This window comes from Pinus tabuliformis, chromosome 2_1 (genome assembly GCF_031772625.1).
Source record: "Pinus tabuliformis cultivar Carrire ecotype Pingquan chromosome 2_1, CPIR1, whole genome shotgun sequence".
Lineage (NCBI taxonomy): Eukaryota > Viridiplantae > Streptophyta > Pinopsida > Pinales > Pinaceae > Pinus > Pinus tabuliformis.
The window spans coordinates 717507842-717523190 of NC_142299.1; the positions used below are offsets into that span (position 1 = coordinate 717507842).

Genomic DNA, 15349 nt, shown 5'->3' on the forward strand with positions numbered 1-15349 from the left:
AATATGAATCAAACATGGTCATAATCAAATACTACATTTAAGTATAACACAATGTTACTATTTCTTTTCAATAATGAATTATTTAAAAAATAAAGATAAAATAATTTAAGATACAATTAAACAAAAAACTAAAAAAAAATTGCAAATTAAAATTTCACATCAAATTAAAAAGAATACTTATTTTATAAACCTATACATTTATTTTATTAATTTATATAAATAAATTATATTAATTTATATAAAAATAACAATATATAATTATAAAATTTAACCTATCATTTAAAAAAAAAAAAAAAAAAACACAGTTCGTTTTTTATTTACCAAGCAAAGCTGTCATAAAATGTACTATAACTGAGATTTTCTCAAACTTTTAAATACATTATATCAATATATTAATTAGTTCTAAATTAAATAGAGAATTTGATTTTTTTAATATTTTTTAAAATATAACTTCATACATATTTTCAAAATATAATTAAATTTACAAATATTTGCTTTAACAATATAGCACTATGTATTAAAATACATGAACAGATACAAATTACATAGATATAAGATACACAAATTGTGTGGATTTAGGAAGATACAAAGAAAACTGGATGAAAATCTGGAAAAAAAGAAAGATAACTACATCAGTGAATTGTGTATAATGCAATGGTTGCATTCTCTTCTTGCAGACTGGCTTGCTAATGAAAGAAATTACATTAATGACCCTAACAGCAAAAATAGGTTAATGGCACTGTAAAATGTAGAGCAGATGTATATAGTATTACAAGATCTTGATTACCTCTTATCCGCCATTAATGGCATGTGACTCACCTGAGTTCCAGCATACTCCATAGATCTCATTTGTAGAATGTTGTTTTCCTTTCGGCTTTCTGGTGGCCACACAGCTCTCCATGGTTGAGTTTTATCGATGAATAATAATCCCTAGGGAGCAGATCAAGTAACATACCAGCAACTGGGTTTCCCTGTCTTGTAGGGATTTGAATTGGGCTGACCTCCTCTGATTCAGATTTGATGTCAGCTGGGGCGATCGGCTGATTTGCAAGATTCGTGAAATGCTCAGCCGAGAGATCAATTTCAATCAGATTTTCCTCATCTGGAAATGAAGCTCTCTCATCTGAGAAAATTTCTAGGAGATTTTGTTCACGAACAGAGCCCTGTTCAGGGAATCCCCCGGAATAATTCAGATCAATGAGATTGGGTTCCTCATCTGGGTACAGTCCATGCATCCCTCGGCTATATCTGTTCGGAACTTGCTGCTCTGAAATGGCAATTTCTATTAAGTTTTCATCTTCGGAGCTTGAATCTGAAGAGTTCCCATGGAGCAGTTCAAATCGACTCTCGTCCCTGCCATGGAAATGTAAATCTACAGGTGGGCCATTCTTATCCTTATTTGGGTTTTCTCCATCTGCTATCGAATGTGGATTGTATTCATCAAACAGAGGACCCAGGTTCTCTGAGGATGCCTCGGAGCCTGAGTCTGAAGAAGAATCGAACCTTTCCCAAGAAGAATGTAATGGCATAGAGAAGAAATCGTTCGATCTCAAACCCAATGAAAATCTGGGTAGCTCGTCACCTTCTGCTTCTCCTCCTAAATCCAGACCTGAATAAAAGATCCGCTGCCCAACATGAAATGATCCATCTTCGTCCTCACTTACGTCATTGACAACGTCTAGCGGACTTTCGTAGCTTATAGCTTCTTCTTCTTCTGACTTACGTGCTGTGATTTCATTCACCTTTTCTGTAAGCTTGAACTCCATCAATTCTATGCCCGCATTGCCAAATTCAAGCTTATCTTCATTGGGATTCTGTTTGTCCTCTTTCTCTTCCCCTTGATGATCGGTCTCAACAATTTCCGTTCCTGTTTCCTCTTTACGCTCTGCAACTTGAGGCTCTCCATTTTCCTTAATCTCAACAAGCTCCTCCTGCTCATAAACTTCATGGATCTCTATAGATGCTTTGGCTGCCTGCTTTTCAGATTCCAGTGCCCTGGGCCGGGGTATAATACTGAGAAATGCTTCCAGGAACAAGGCAGTTGATACAATCAGGGTTAAGAAGAAAATCAGGCATCTGAAGACCATGGGAAATGATTTAACAATCAGGCAAAAGCTGCACAGAATAATAGAGATTATGGGATGTGCCCTAGTAAATTTGAAGCAAAAAACTGCAACACTGTTTAATCTACGGATCAAATTCTTTGAAACGATGCCCATTTCTTTCCAAAACGCTTAACCCTTACACACTCTGATACCCACAACAATGTGGAAGATAGCAAGCATTCATGCAACTTGAACCCAAACCACTCAAAGAAGTTTACCCTTTCCCACTATTAATGCCAAGATTTACACAAACAAAGAACTAATACTCTTCTCTCTCACACGTACTCCCTTGGCCTTTGTGCAGAATGGGATACTGCAAAACTAATCTGTGAGCACACATACTCCCTTGGTCTCGCATATACTCCCCTTGACCTTTGTGCAGTATGTAATACTGCTAAACTAATCTGTGTGCATTGAATCGATATTAAGAAACTTCTGCCGATCTGAACTAGCTTAATTGTCTATTGCTCTGCACTTCCCCACTGAGAAAACACACAAACCAATTCCTTATTTAGATAAGTTACAAAAAAGGCACTCATCACTTCACATCTTCCCATTAATAAGAATATGGGTTATGGAGTTGCCTTGAGCCTTCAACTTCACTAACTCGAAATCAAGAAAGAAAACAATATACAAATAAACAAGCTCAAGTTCTGAATTATTATAAAGAAACATCAGAAAAAAGAAACCTGAGAAAAGGATAGCATCAAAAAGCTGAAGCGTTGATCTGATCACAACAGTCTTGTCTTATCTCATTCTACAGTTGTTTACTCAGACTTCTGGAGATCATAACATTCCTTGGATATATAAAAATTCAAGTTTTTTAAGGCTGGCCAGAGGAAAAAGAGCATCCCAGATTCGTAGGGACCTACTGCTTTTCATTAATGATGGATATAATACCTACTTTGTCTTCCTCTAACCAGTTGGCAGGTTTCCATCCTTTCCAGGCCTGGGAAGTTGTGTGATCACATGTGCACTATGCTTCCCTCCATGACTCACTTTCCTCATCACATGACCCACAACCACCATCTATTTTTAAAATGGATAAAACCCTCCTTAAACCTTCACTGGTTACAATATTTAACCGGGGTTGTTCCATAATTCCATTGAAATTTCTATTATTAGATAAGTTACAAAAGATTTAGAGATATAAAAAAGTCCTCTGAATGTTCCTCAAACTAAAGAAACTAGAGCTGCTACAGCTATGTTACGAACCAAACCCAACTTTAAAGCCAGAACAGAACAGGACAGTACAAAACCTTTCAACACAGGACATTGCCTAAACCCTAAAAAAGATCATGGGTTGAACAAATTTGGCTCTGTAGAGCCTAAATAAAAGAAATGATTGCATCAGAGTGTCTTAGCAGCGAGGAGCAGTGGTCAAATGAGAGCAGTTCCAGTTTAAAAGAATCCAAGGACTTTGAAAAGCAGAGCTACAGTGGCAAAGAAGCTGGTTGGGCTTGGTCAAAAAGCATATGTTTCATTAGTGGACTTGGTTCATGAAAGCTCAGATTCCCATATTCATGATTAAATTTCTTAACATCTGATACATATTTTAATTTAGTGGTGAGGGCAAGCCTTTTGATTATGTTGTGCAAGTGCTCCATGCTATGTTGCACCTTGTTATAAAAAATGAGTATATATTATATATTTTTATCTTTCTGTCCCCCATGAAATGACTTGACCTTCAGTCTACAGAGCCTTCCAATCTCATTTTCCGGGTTTGTTCTTGCTTGAATGTCAGAAGGCAAATATGTCAACAAGGATAATGATTATTCCGATTTATTTTCTGTGCATTGTAGATAAAAAGCTTGGGAAATCATCCGCTCTCATATTTCCAATGGCAATAATGATTTCTATGCTATCATATAGATATGAGCATGATCAAGAACAGGGATTACAAAGCCTACAGCTAATGGAACACACATCACTGTTATGAAAATAAAATGGTCGTTTAATTAGAATCATAATGCATTAATTATATTATTCTATTATGATAGGTTATGTAATATTATTTTACTTTGAAGGAAAAAGAAAATTGATTAAATTTGAGAATTAGGTGAGATCACTGTAACAACATTATATAGATTTGGCATTATCAAATAAACTCCACACGATATTTAGTTGAGCAAGTTTAGTGATAAAGCTAAAATATTAGGAAAATATTAAAATCCATAAGCTATTACCAGGTCATGAGATTTTATAATTCCTCTGCAGATATGCAAGCAAACGAAACAGTCAACAACAAAATGGGTATGCTAAGGATAAATGGGGAGATCCATTCCAAGCCCACTTCCCATGAGATACATCAAGCTTAATACTAAGGATAATGCACTCGCCTTCAAAGAACAAATGGTAGTTATCAAAGGAGGCAAGTAAATGGCCATTAAAGTCTCTTCATCATCGTGTACTTTCATACACTTACTAAGGATAATGCACTCCCCTTCAAAGAACAAATGGTAGTTATCAAAGGAGGCAAGTAAATGGCCATTAAAATCTCTTCATCATCATGTACTTTCATACACAAAGATCTTTCATACACTTCTTTGTTTGGAGATCCCATTTATCAACTCTGTGGGGATGGGGTGACTGAATTGACGTGATATTTTGGGTTGATTAGACTGGAAAATGATATCAGTCTTGGGGCTTTTCCTTCTCTTTGCAGTTTGAGCTTTGAGAGTGGGAATCCTGGAAGTGTTATACCTTGGCTCAATTTCTGGGTTGGAATGTGTCCCATATTTGGAAAGTGACTGAAAGCATTATTTGGGTTAGAAGTAGTTGTCAACATTCATAGACGCTCTGAATGGTGTGTAATAAGTGAGAACTTTAACTTGTGTATAGGAATAAGGAAATGTGAGAGGCATGTAGGTGAAGTGCAAGATTGTTTATGGTTTTATGTTTGGAAATGGAAGAAAGATCAAGAAATAAGACATTCAATGGAGGTTTAGGTAATGTACAAGCAAAAAATAGGTTCAATTTTTCAATACATCTTTCAAAAATAAGTAAATACAGTTTCAAGTTTTCATGATTGTTCAGAAATAAATAAATGCAGTTTCAAATTTTCATGGAAAAAGAACAAAAAAGGTTTCAAGAAATGGAAGGGAAAGTGGGTATGCTATCAGAAAGAATTGTGCTGGTGGAAATTTAGAATATAGTTAATGTTAAGGTTCTCCACTATGTGGCTTCTCTGGAAATCTAGAATATAGCTATTGTTAAGGTTCTCCACTATGTGGCTTCTCTTAATATTTATATGGGATCATTTGAGTTCACATGGTAAAAGAGGAAAACACATTGCAGCAAAAACTAACTCTAAAAATGAAAAAGACATTAGTCAATTAGCCATCCAGGTTGGTGACAAGTAAGAAACTCTTTGAGGACACATCCCTTTTAAAATATATAAATATGTAATGTTTTTGTAAAGTTTGTGTTTCTATGAAATCTGTTTCTTAGACTATATTTGTCAAATAAACAATAATGGTACTAAAACTTTACCACAACTAAAAGATAATAATTTCTAGATTTTGAGATTTTTTCAATACTCAAAATATATCACTATTATGTAATTTGTATTATATTATTGAAAAATTAGATAAAATCATATATATATATATATATATAAGAGCATGTGTTTTTTCAAAGGGTACATATTCAAATTTGCAAGTGAGTAAAGTATGTAGTCCTTTGTCCAACAAATAAGATGTTTTATACACCAATTTGATATTTAGCTTGAACGTGATTGTTATAAATATAAATATAAAGATCTTATTAAAAAATTGAGTCAATTTTTTTTTTTTAATTATGTTTTTTTTTAAATATAATAATTATGAAGTCTTTAAATATATATATATATATATAAATTTTACACTATAAATTTGAACCCAAGGGTGTAGCTCACTTGTCAAAACATATTATGTAAACTTTTAGTAAATTTTTATGTAAAATATTATGTGGTTTTTGATTGGTCCTCCAATTAATGAATAAGATTTCCAAAATTAAAATTTAATTATTAATAGTTATTAAATAGATGATAGAGATTTAATTTAGGCATAATAATTTTAGTAATAGAAATTAAACTCTGATTACTTATTGTTGTTTTACTAAGTTTTTTTTTGTTATATATATATATATATATATATATATATATATATATAATGATTAAAATAATAATAAAGTTGAGTTTATTTAATTTTATGTTTTCTTTATATAATTGAAATGTATTATAAATAAGTTAAAATAAATGTCATGCTTATTAACATTTACCAATTATTTAATTTATATAATTAAACTTTATTGTTTAAAACAAACAAACAAACCATATCAATTTATCATAAATAATCTAAAAAAATCATTAAAAAAATGAATAATTTTATGTAAATTGAAATAAATATTATTTTATTTAAATCTATATTTTTTATATATTTTTAAATTTAATTTATATATATATATATATATATATATATATATATATGGAAATTTACATATTTTTATAAATAAATTTAGTTCGGAAAAAAATATGAAAAAAGAAAGGTATAAATATAAAGGATTGAACTCCATTTAAATGAGTAAAAAAAACAGATATGATGTTTTTAATTAATTTTGAAGAGTTTGTAATAAAACGCTATGAATTTATACTTTCACTATATGTCTAAGAGATTAAATGTACTTTCTTGTGGTTAATTGTTGAATATAATTTCTAGCAAGATTGTGATTTCTAGTTGTTTAAGATTCACTTCTAAATACATAAATGGATTTAGCACCCTGGAAAACTTTTAAGAACCAGATTTTTACAAAGTAAAAGACTTTATATATATATATATATATATATATATAACTAAAAAGTCATTCCTGTATTAACTAAACTAATACAATTTAGTCATTCTGTATTAATTAAACTAATACAATTTTTAGTGAGATTGTAATTTTTTGTTATTTAAAATACACTTTTAAATATATAAATAAATTCAACAACCTAAAAAATTATAAAAACACTCAATTTTTATAAAATAAACCATTTATACTTGTAATTTTTAAAATCTTTTTACTATTTTAACCAAAAAAATCATTTAATTAAATTATATATATATATATATATATATAATAAAACGTTTATCTTTATTAAAAGAATAAATTCGATGTACAATGGAATACAATGAATATCATAGAGCATGAAAGCTTTTAACTTTTTTTTGGTTTTGTATTCAATTATTCACCCTCTGACCGTGAGTTATTTATTTCTTATTAGGTTGGCATTTTTTGTCTTTGAAGAACAATATTACTGTCAGGCCATAGGGACCATTTTTTTTATCATTAAAGAACAATATTAATGCCAGGCTAGAGGGACCATTAAATATAAAGTTATAGTTAATTGAATATGGCTAAAAGTTGGTTGGAAATCGAGTAGATATTAGTTTGCCATTTTTATTCACGGTCATGGTCTAAATATCTAGGAAGATAACTCCAAATATTAATCTGTGCAAAATTTTCAAAAATCAAATCACTTTTTCTTATATATATTTTATGCAAAACTTAATTGTAATGCTGCTAAAATAATTAAAAATGCTTTTTATATCACACTTAATTCTGTTTAAAACTTAATTGTAATGCTTTTTTAAAGTAATTAGAAACAATTTCGAAAAGTAATCGGAAAATATTGTCGAGGGGGTAGTGGTTTAGTCAAAATTAAAGAGATGGTTAACCGGCCACATATAAACTATACATACTATTATCAAAAGAGTATTTAATCATGTAGACTTTTATTTATATGTGCTTTATTTGGTTATAGCGTTGAGCTCCACTCCAACGTTAGCATGATCACAAATTTCTAAGCTATCATTTTATAAAGTACATAATATTCAAAATTTAAGAGTAATTTGTAATAAGTGGATTATGAGGGAGATTATCTCATCAATGTTTTTTAAAATTTAAGTAAATATATAGTGTAGATTTCAAATCACATCGTTTAATTTAATTGGGAGTAATTGTTTTGCGTTGGATTATCATATTATTTTATTGATCGTGATATTTTATGGGTGAAAAAAAATATGAGGAATTAACGTACATGATATTTTTGTGGTAGGTTTTAATTTGGAGAATTGGGGTCTAAAATCTTTTGCACTTATTTTGAGGTATCAAATGATGCTTTTTGGGGGTTTCAGGGCCTCAAACTTATGCACACACCCTTGAGATTGATTTGCACACGAAGACATTTCCAATAGTGTGAAAACCACCTTAATTGGAGCTTGTATGTGAAAGTTATGTCTCTAGGAGATTGACATAACTTGTTGACTACCATGGTATGAATGGATGTCACTCTCAGCACCCATTACTCACACATTGATCCACTTGGATCATAATGGTCTAGGTGGATATTGGTGGCCACTTGCCTATTCCACTTGGACCCCCACCATTGTTTCTTTCAGTTTCCTTAATTGTAGCACAATTTACTATTTTTGGCAATTTTTCAAGTCCTAAATTTCCGGAGCCATTTTGAGGTTCTAAACGACATTGTTTTTGGAAAACCACAGTGGAAAATATGAGTTTTCAACTATGTATTTGTTGTTAGTAGTTGTAGTCCTTTGATAGATCTTTCTAACGAGGTATCGTGTGCGTCAAATGAAGATCGTATGCCAAAGTTACGACCTCGGGAAGTTGATGTACCAACTTACCCCAATGGGGCCCATAGTTTGGTGTTTCATCTCCTGGGGTTAGGTTTTTGGATGTTTAGGGTTTTCCATTGTTTCTCAATAATAAATAGGCTTTCAAGCCTCATTGCAACACAATTCAGAGGCATGTAGCCGCCACATCGCTTCTTAGAGATAAGCTACCATCACCTGAGCTAGTTTATCACATTCTATATGTAAGCATATTTCAGTTCTTTGATATTAATGAAATCAAGTTTTATTTCGGCTGCATCTCTGTGTGTATGGTTATATCTGTAATTTGTTGCATTCCTGTTTAAATTCAGATCAGTGGTATCAGAGCGGTCTTCTCTTTCTTGATCCTTTTTTGCATGTCCCCAACAAGGTTGGGGTATAAGGAATTAGGGCTCGATTTGGTTGAACCTTTGCAAGATCAACCTCGCAAACCTTGACGGTCGCCCATGGGGGCAGAAAAGAAAGACGAGTAGCAGGAGATCCTATCAAAATATTGCTCGAGGAGGCCCTCGAGAAACAAATGAACGCAATGATGGATAACTTTACCCAGATCCTTCAACGGTTGCCCACTGGCAGCACATCCACATCCAGTAGCCACTCTGGAGGTGCCACTCCTTTAAGGTACAAGTAAACTTTGACATTCCCATATTTAAGGGCCAAATAGATGCAAACACCATAGATAAATTGTTGAATCTGCTAGAAGGATATTTTAAAATTCATGATTTTTCCATCCGGGAAAATGTTACTTTTCCTCTTCTCAAAGCCACCCCCCACTTCAAGGACTAGTGGGAAACCTACTGTGAGCAGAAGGATGAAAGTACGCCCTCACTGCTTTCAGCCGCACCCACTTGGAATTCGTTCTAGGATGTCATCAAGGAGCAATACTACCTTGTCGAGAACTATGATGATAAATACATAAAGTGGACCAAGTTGTGGCGGGGAAGCGACCAAGACGTGCCAGAGTTTACCAATGTTTCTCATACCCTTCGAACGAAGTTGGGTATCAAGGATTCTAAGAAACATTTGGTACTCAAGTATTGTAGCTACCTACACAGGTACATCCAGGATGAGATAGAGTTCCTTGACATCTCCTTGCTCGGCACGACGTAGCAATACACCATCAAGATCGAGCAGAAGCTTAAACAAAAAAAGCGAGACTTTGGATTTGTGAATCTGAAGCAAGGGAAAGATGCCCCCAAACCATAGAAAAAAGGACAAAGCCAAGGTGGGGCAGCCCAAGACAACCCGCCAAAGCCACAAGAAAATAATAACACCGTGAAGTCGAAGAAGGACACGGGAAAGTGGTGTGAGTTCCATAAGATCTCCACTCACAATACAAGTGAGTGTCAAGCCAAGTAGTTACTGGTGGCTGAGCTGAAGGCTTATGAATCAGATGCATGTGACGACTCTGAGTGAGAATCCAATAAGGGGAATGAAAAAGGGAAGCATATTATCGATGTGGAGCCTGACGCCACCATTGCCACCACGAAGATCCAGACGGAGGAACCCGAAGATCTAGACGAGGAGGAGCGTCTCTTCCACTCCCAAATGTGGGTAAAGGGTTCCCCGCTATAGTTCATTGTCGACAGCAGGAGCCATAAGAACCTCATTTCAGCAGAGGTCGTGAAGCGACTGGGCTTACCGACCACAACACACCCACAATCGTACACCATCAGGTGGCTTCACCAAGGACGGGATCTCCATGTCATCCAATAGTGTCGCCTTCCATACAGCATCAAGCTCTTCATGGATGAGGTATTATGTGACGTTGCTCCTCTTGATGTGTGTGATGTATTATTAGGCCAACCATACTTGTGGAAGCGATATGTTGTGTATGATTCAAGGCCTCGTGCTATTATTTTTACCTTGGGAAATAAGTTGTATAGGATATCGGAGGTAGCACCGGCTACTGCCATCTCTTTGGTTACTACAAAACAATGCAGTAAGCTCATTTCCAAAACAAGGAAATTTGTTTTCCTGGTGATACGCCCTCAGGGAAAGAAGAGGCTGGTGGCCACGACCTCCAGACAGGGCCCCTCCGCACGACAACAACAGATGGACAAGGTCATGGAGGAGTACGAGGACATCTTCACCTCCCTCGCAGGGGTGCCTCTGCACTGTCAGGTTAACCACTCCGTCAATCTAACCATAGGTGCATCATTGCCCATTGAACAAATATATCGGTGCTCTGTTATGGAGAATGACGAAATCAAGAGGCAGATTCAGGAGCTGCTACATAAAGGTCACATCCAGTCAAGTTCATCACCCTATGGGAGCTCGAACATGTTGGTATAGAAGAAGGATGGGACTTGGAGACTCTGTATTGACTATCAGGCATTGAATAAGATCATTATCCTAATAGGTACTTGATCCCACAGATTGATGACCTTCTGGACCATCTCAAGGGAGCAAAATATTTCAGCAAGATCGACTTTATGTCAAGATATCGCCGGGTACCAATTGAATCCTCAGATGTGTGGAAGACTACCTTCAAAGCTAAGGAGGGCATTTTCAAATGGCTGGTTATGCCTTTCAGGTTGACGAATGCTCCTGCAACCTTCATGAGGCTGACAGATGACATCTTGTGGCCATTCACCAACTCATTTGTAGTGGTATACTTGGATGAAATCTTGATCTTCAACCAGAGTTGGGAAGAGCACCTCCACCACATCCGATAAGTTCTCCAAACATTGTGGTAACACAAGTTGTGTGCCAATTTGGAGAAATTCACTTTTGCATGACCCAGGTTCAATATCTGGGATACATTATTGTTGAACAAGGGGTGCATGTGGATCTAGCCAAGATCCAAGTAATTTGAGATTGGCCAGCTCCAACCACTCTGAAAAATCTCCGCAGCTTTATGAGTCTTCCCAATTTATACTACAGGTTCATGTTGGGGTTTTCTCATATCACTTGGCCCTTGAGTCAAGTCACCAAGGGCGGAGTGAAAGCAAAATTCTTTTGGTCTGAATATCAACAGAAGGCTTTCGCAGAGTTGAAACATCGCATCTTCTCTACACTAGTTCTCACATTACCAAACTTGCAACAACCATTTGAGATCGAGACAGATGCCTCTAACTATTCTATTGGGGTATTCCTTACTCAACAGGGGCATCTAGTGGCATATCACAGTGAGACACTTTCAAACACAATTCGGGATTATCCCACTTATGACAAAGAGATGTATGCCATTCTGCAAGCCTCCCAACAATGGAAGCATTACATTTTGGGAAGGACACAGTCATCAACACAGACCACTGACCCCTACAGTTCATACAGATGCGGGGGAAGTTGCAAAATGATCGCCATTAGAAGTAGTCCACATACCTACAATAGTTCCATTGAATATCAAGTACAAGAAGGGTAGCACCAATAATGTTGCAGATTGCCTCAGCTGACCCCCGATCCTGGCATTAACCACCTTGCTCAACTCTTGTGGTCACGAGACTTCTGATTGGCCACTTCTCTACAAAATCGACTCAGAATTCAGCCACACATATCAGACGTTATTGGAGGGTCAGCAAGTTCCATATTTTCACCTCTAGGATTGTTGGGTGTAGGAATTGCGCTTGAGAAAACTCCTCAACACTTAATTGTCAACCCGAGGTTTTCGTAAACTTAGAGATGAAGCACAGCAATGCCAGAAATGGTATGAACTTTTCCTATCTCTAATCCTACTTCTTAAAGGAAATGCTTTGCAGAATCAGACAGAAGACAATCGGAAAGGTAATTGACACCAAAGTAACTCTAGTTCTCGAATGTAAAAGACAATTTGCATGTAAATCAAGTGAAGAGATTCCGCACAACGGAAACAATCTTAAATGTTGCAATGAAATGCTATGTTCATCTTCATATGGATGGCTAACAGTGTGACAAGTGGGCCCTTGCAGAATTTTGTCTTCCTTCGGATCCTCCTTCCACACAAACAACCTATCCTTGCACTATTACAATCTGCTTGTGTTGGCTTGTATGGGCTTGACCCAGGTTCAGAGGTGATTTAGCCAAGAAAATCCATGTACTACTGGCCCTTTCGGCAAAAATCCGTGGAGCGCAGACTGAGGTCTCACCCAAAGTAGTATGGGAGGGTGCTAGAACCAAGTTTCCGCACCCAAGGGATGTCTGATGAGCTTCTGGTGGTCCGCGGTTTGACCCTGCGCGCACGTCACTATGCGCATCTATTAGTCCCTCGCAACCTGTGATGTTGCCTTCGCGCAGCCCTACTCGGGGCGCGATCCGTATTATACCCAAGTTCCTTACTATTAAACATGTTATTACCCGATTACTTAACTTATCTGTGTAAGACTAGTGATAATTAACAGTATATCCAACAATCATATAAGTGTGTGCGATAAACAAAACAGTATAAATGTATAGAATGCAATAAACAAGCAAATGCACAAAATTTGGAATCAACTTCTCTTTATTATTCTTCGTTCAAGGGTACAGACTCGACACTGCCTTGCTCACTTAGCTGCAGGGGTCCACGCACTCAGCTGCAGACTCTACTTAGGCCTCTATGCGCTCAGCTGCAGAGCCTCTTCCTACTACTACGACCCAATAGACTTAGACTCTTACTCTATGCTCTATCTCTAATCCACTCATTCACTTCCTTTTTTAGCTATCTTTACAACTTAGAGCCTCGCTCTATTTATACAATCCCATGGTCCGTGGACCATGGGTAGGCCAACATGACATTACATTACATTACAAAACTTAGGGCGGACAACCCTATGACTCAACCTATACTTCACGCTCCGTGCCCGCAATTCACGGAGTCTTACAATACATTTGACCAAAACTTGGGCTTTGAACCCCAAAACATGCTGCGAGGGGATTCCATGCCCAAAAGGCCCCCAACACAAACATCATGACTCACCCTCGAGTCACTTTTTTGGTGCGGTGATCTTGGCACGAAGTCTCTCCAACTGGTCCCGAACGGCCTGAATGTTGGCAGCACACTGAGCTGCTACCTGTTGCACCTGCTTCATTCTTGCTTCTGAATCATATACGTCTGAATTGTGTCCTTACATCTGTATTGACATCCACTGCGTATGTTTATAGTCCCACGCCCTTGTCCGGCTCTTTGGGTTGCGAAGACTATACTTCGGTCAGTTAGTCAGATAGCTGACGCACCCGTGTAGTGCTCCAAGCAGCTGTCGTTTACTTTTCCTGGGAAGGGTTCTCCATTCAGTTTGACTAGCTGGACCGTGCCTCCATCTATGACCTCCTTAACCACGTGTGGTCCCAGCCAGTGCATTATGAATTTTCCCAAAAAAATTTCAAACTTATTGTCATACAGCAGCACTAAGTCGTTTACCTTGAAGGTGCGCAACTTGATATGGTAGTCGTGTTAGGCCTTTTCACACTGCTTTTGTACCCGCTGATGAAATCCAGCGAGAAACTGTTCTTCCTCGAGTTCTTCTAATTGCGCGAGCCTTTCTTCCAAGGCTTCGTGGTTCGTCATGCCCGTGATTGCCACTATTCGCAGACTAGGTACGATGTATTCCATTGGCATGACAGCTTCCATGCCATAGACTAACCAAAAGGAGTCTGTCCCATCAATTTCTTGCACGTTGTCCTGTAAGCCCATAATACGGTAGGTACACGCAAGTCCCAGTCGTTTATCACATTACATACTTTGGTCAGCGCAGTCTCCAGTATTTTTTTGAATGCCTCTACTGTCCCATTAGCTTGTGGACCATGGGTAGGCCAACATGACATTACATTACATTACAAAACTTAGGGCGGACAACCCTATGACTCAACCTATACTTCGCGCTCTGCGCCCGCAATTTGCGGAGTCTTACAATACATTTGACCAAAACTTGGGCTTTGAACCCCAAAACATGTTGCGGGGGGATTCCATGCCCAAAAGGCCCCCAACACAAACATCATGACTCACCCTCGAGTCACTTTTTCGGCGCGGTGATCTTGGCACGGAGTCTCTCCAACTGGTCCCGAACGGCCTGAATGTTGGCATCACAGTGAGCTGCTGCCTGTTGCACCTGCTTCATTCTTGCTTCTGAATCATCTATGTCTAAATTGTATATATATATATATATATATATATATATATATATATATATATATATATATATATATATTCTACACTATAAATTTGAACCCAAGGGTGTAGCTCACTTGTCAAAACATATTATATAAACTTTTAGTAAATTTTTATGTAAAATATTATGTGGTTTTTTATTGATCCTCCAATTAATGAATAAGATTTCCAAAATTAAAATTAATTATTAATAGTTATTAAATAGATGATAGAGATTTAATTTAGGCATAATAATTTTAGTAATAGAGATTAAACTCTAATTACTTATTGTTGTTTTACTGAGTTTTTTTTGTTATATATATATATATATATATATATATATATATATATATATATATTATGCACTTGAGTGCATGGTCACGCGGCTGGGGATGACGGTTTTCTCGCACCCGGTCCGCGTTCGAGCCCCATTTGTAGCGCTGCTGCGGCAGCATATGTTGATTTGATTGTGATGTGATGGTTGTACATATTGTATATTGATTATCGGGCCTAATATAGCTTCTTCAGGGGACCTCGCCCTCCCCATT

At 36.5% G+C, this 15349-nt stretch overlaps 1 pseudogene across 1 annotated transcript; it reads right to left on the minus strand.

The window, feature by feature from the left end:
- Positions 1-490: 490 nt before the first annotated feature.
- LOC149202615 (uncharacterized) lies at positions 491-3628 on the minus strand (annotated as a pseudogene). The gene is made up of 2 exons (XR_016253556.1): positions 2795-3628; positions 491-2587 (listed from the first exon to the last, which is right to left on the minus strand). The product of XR_016253556.1 is annotated as an uncharacterized LOC149202615 (transcript).
- Positions 3629-15349: the final 11721 nt, after the last annotated feature.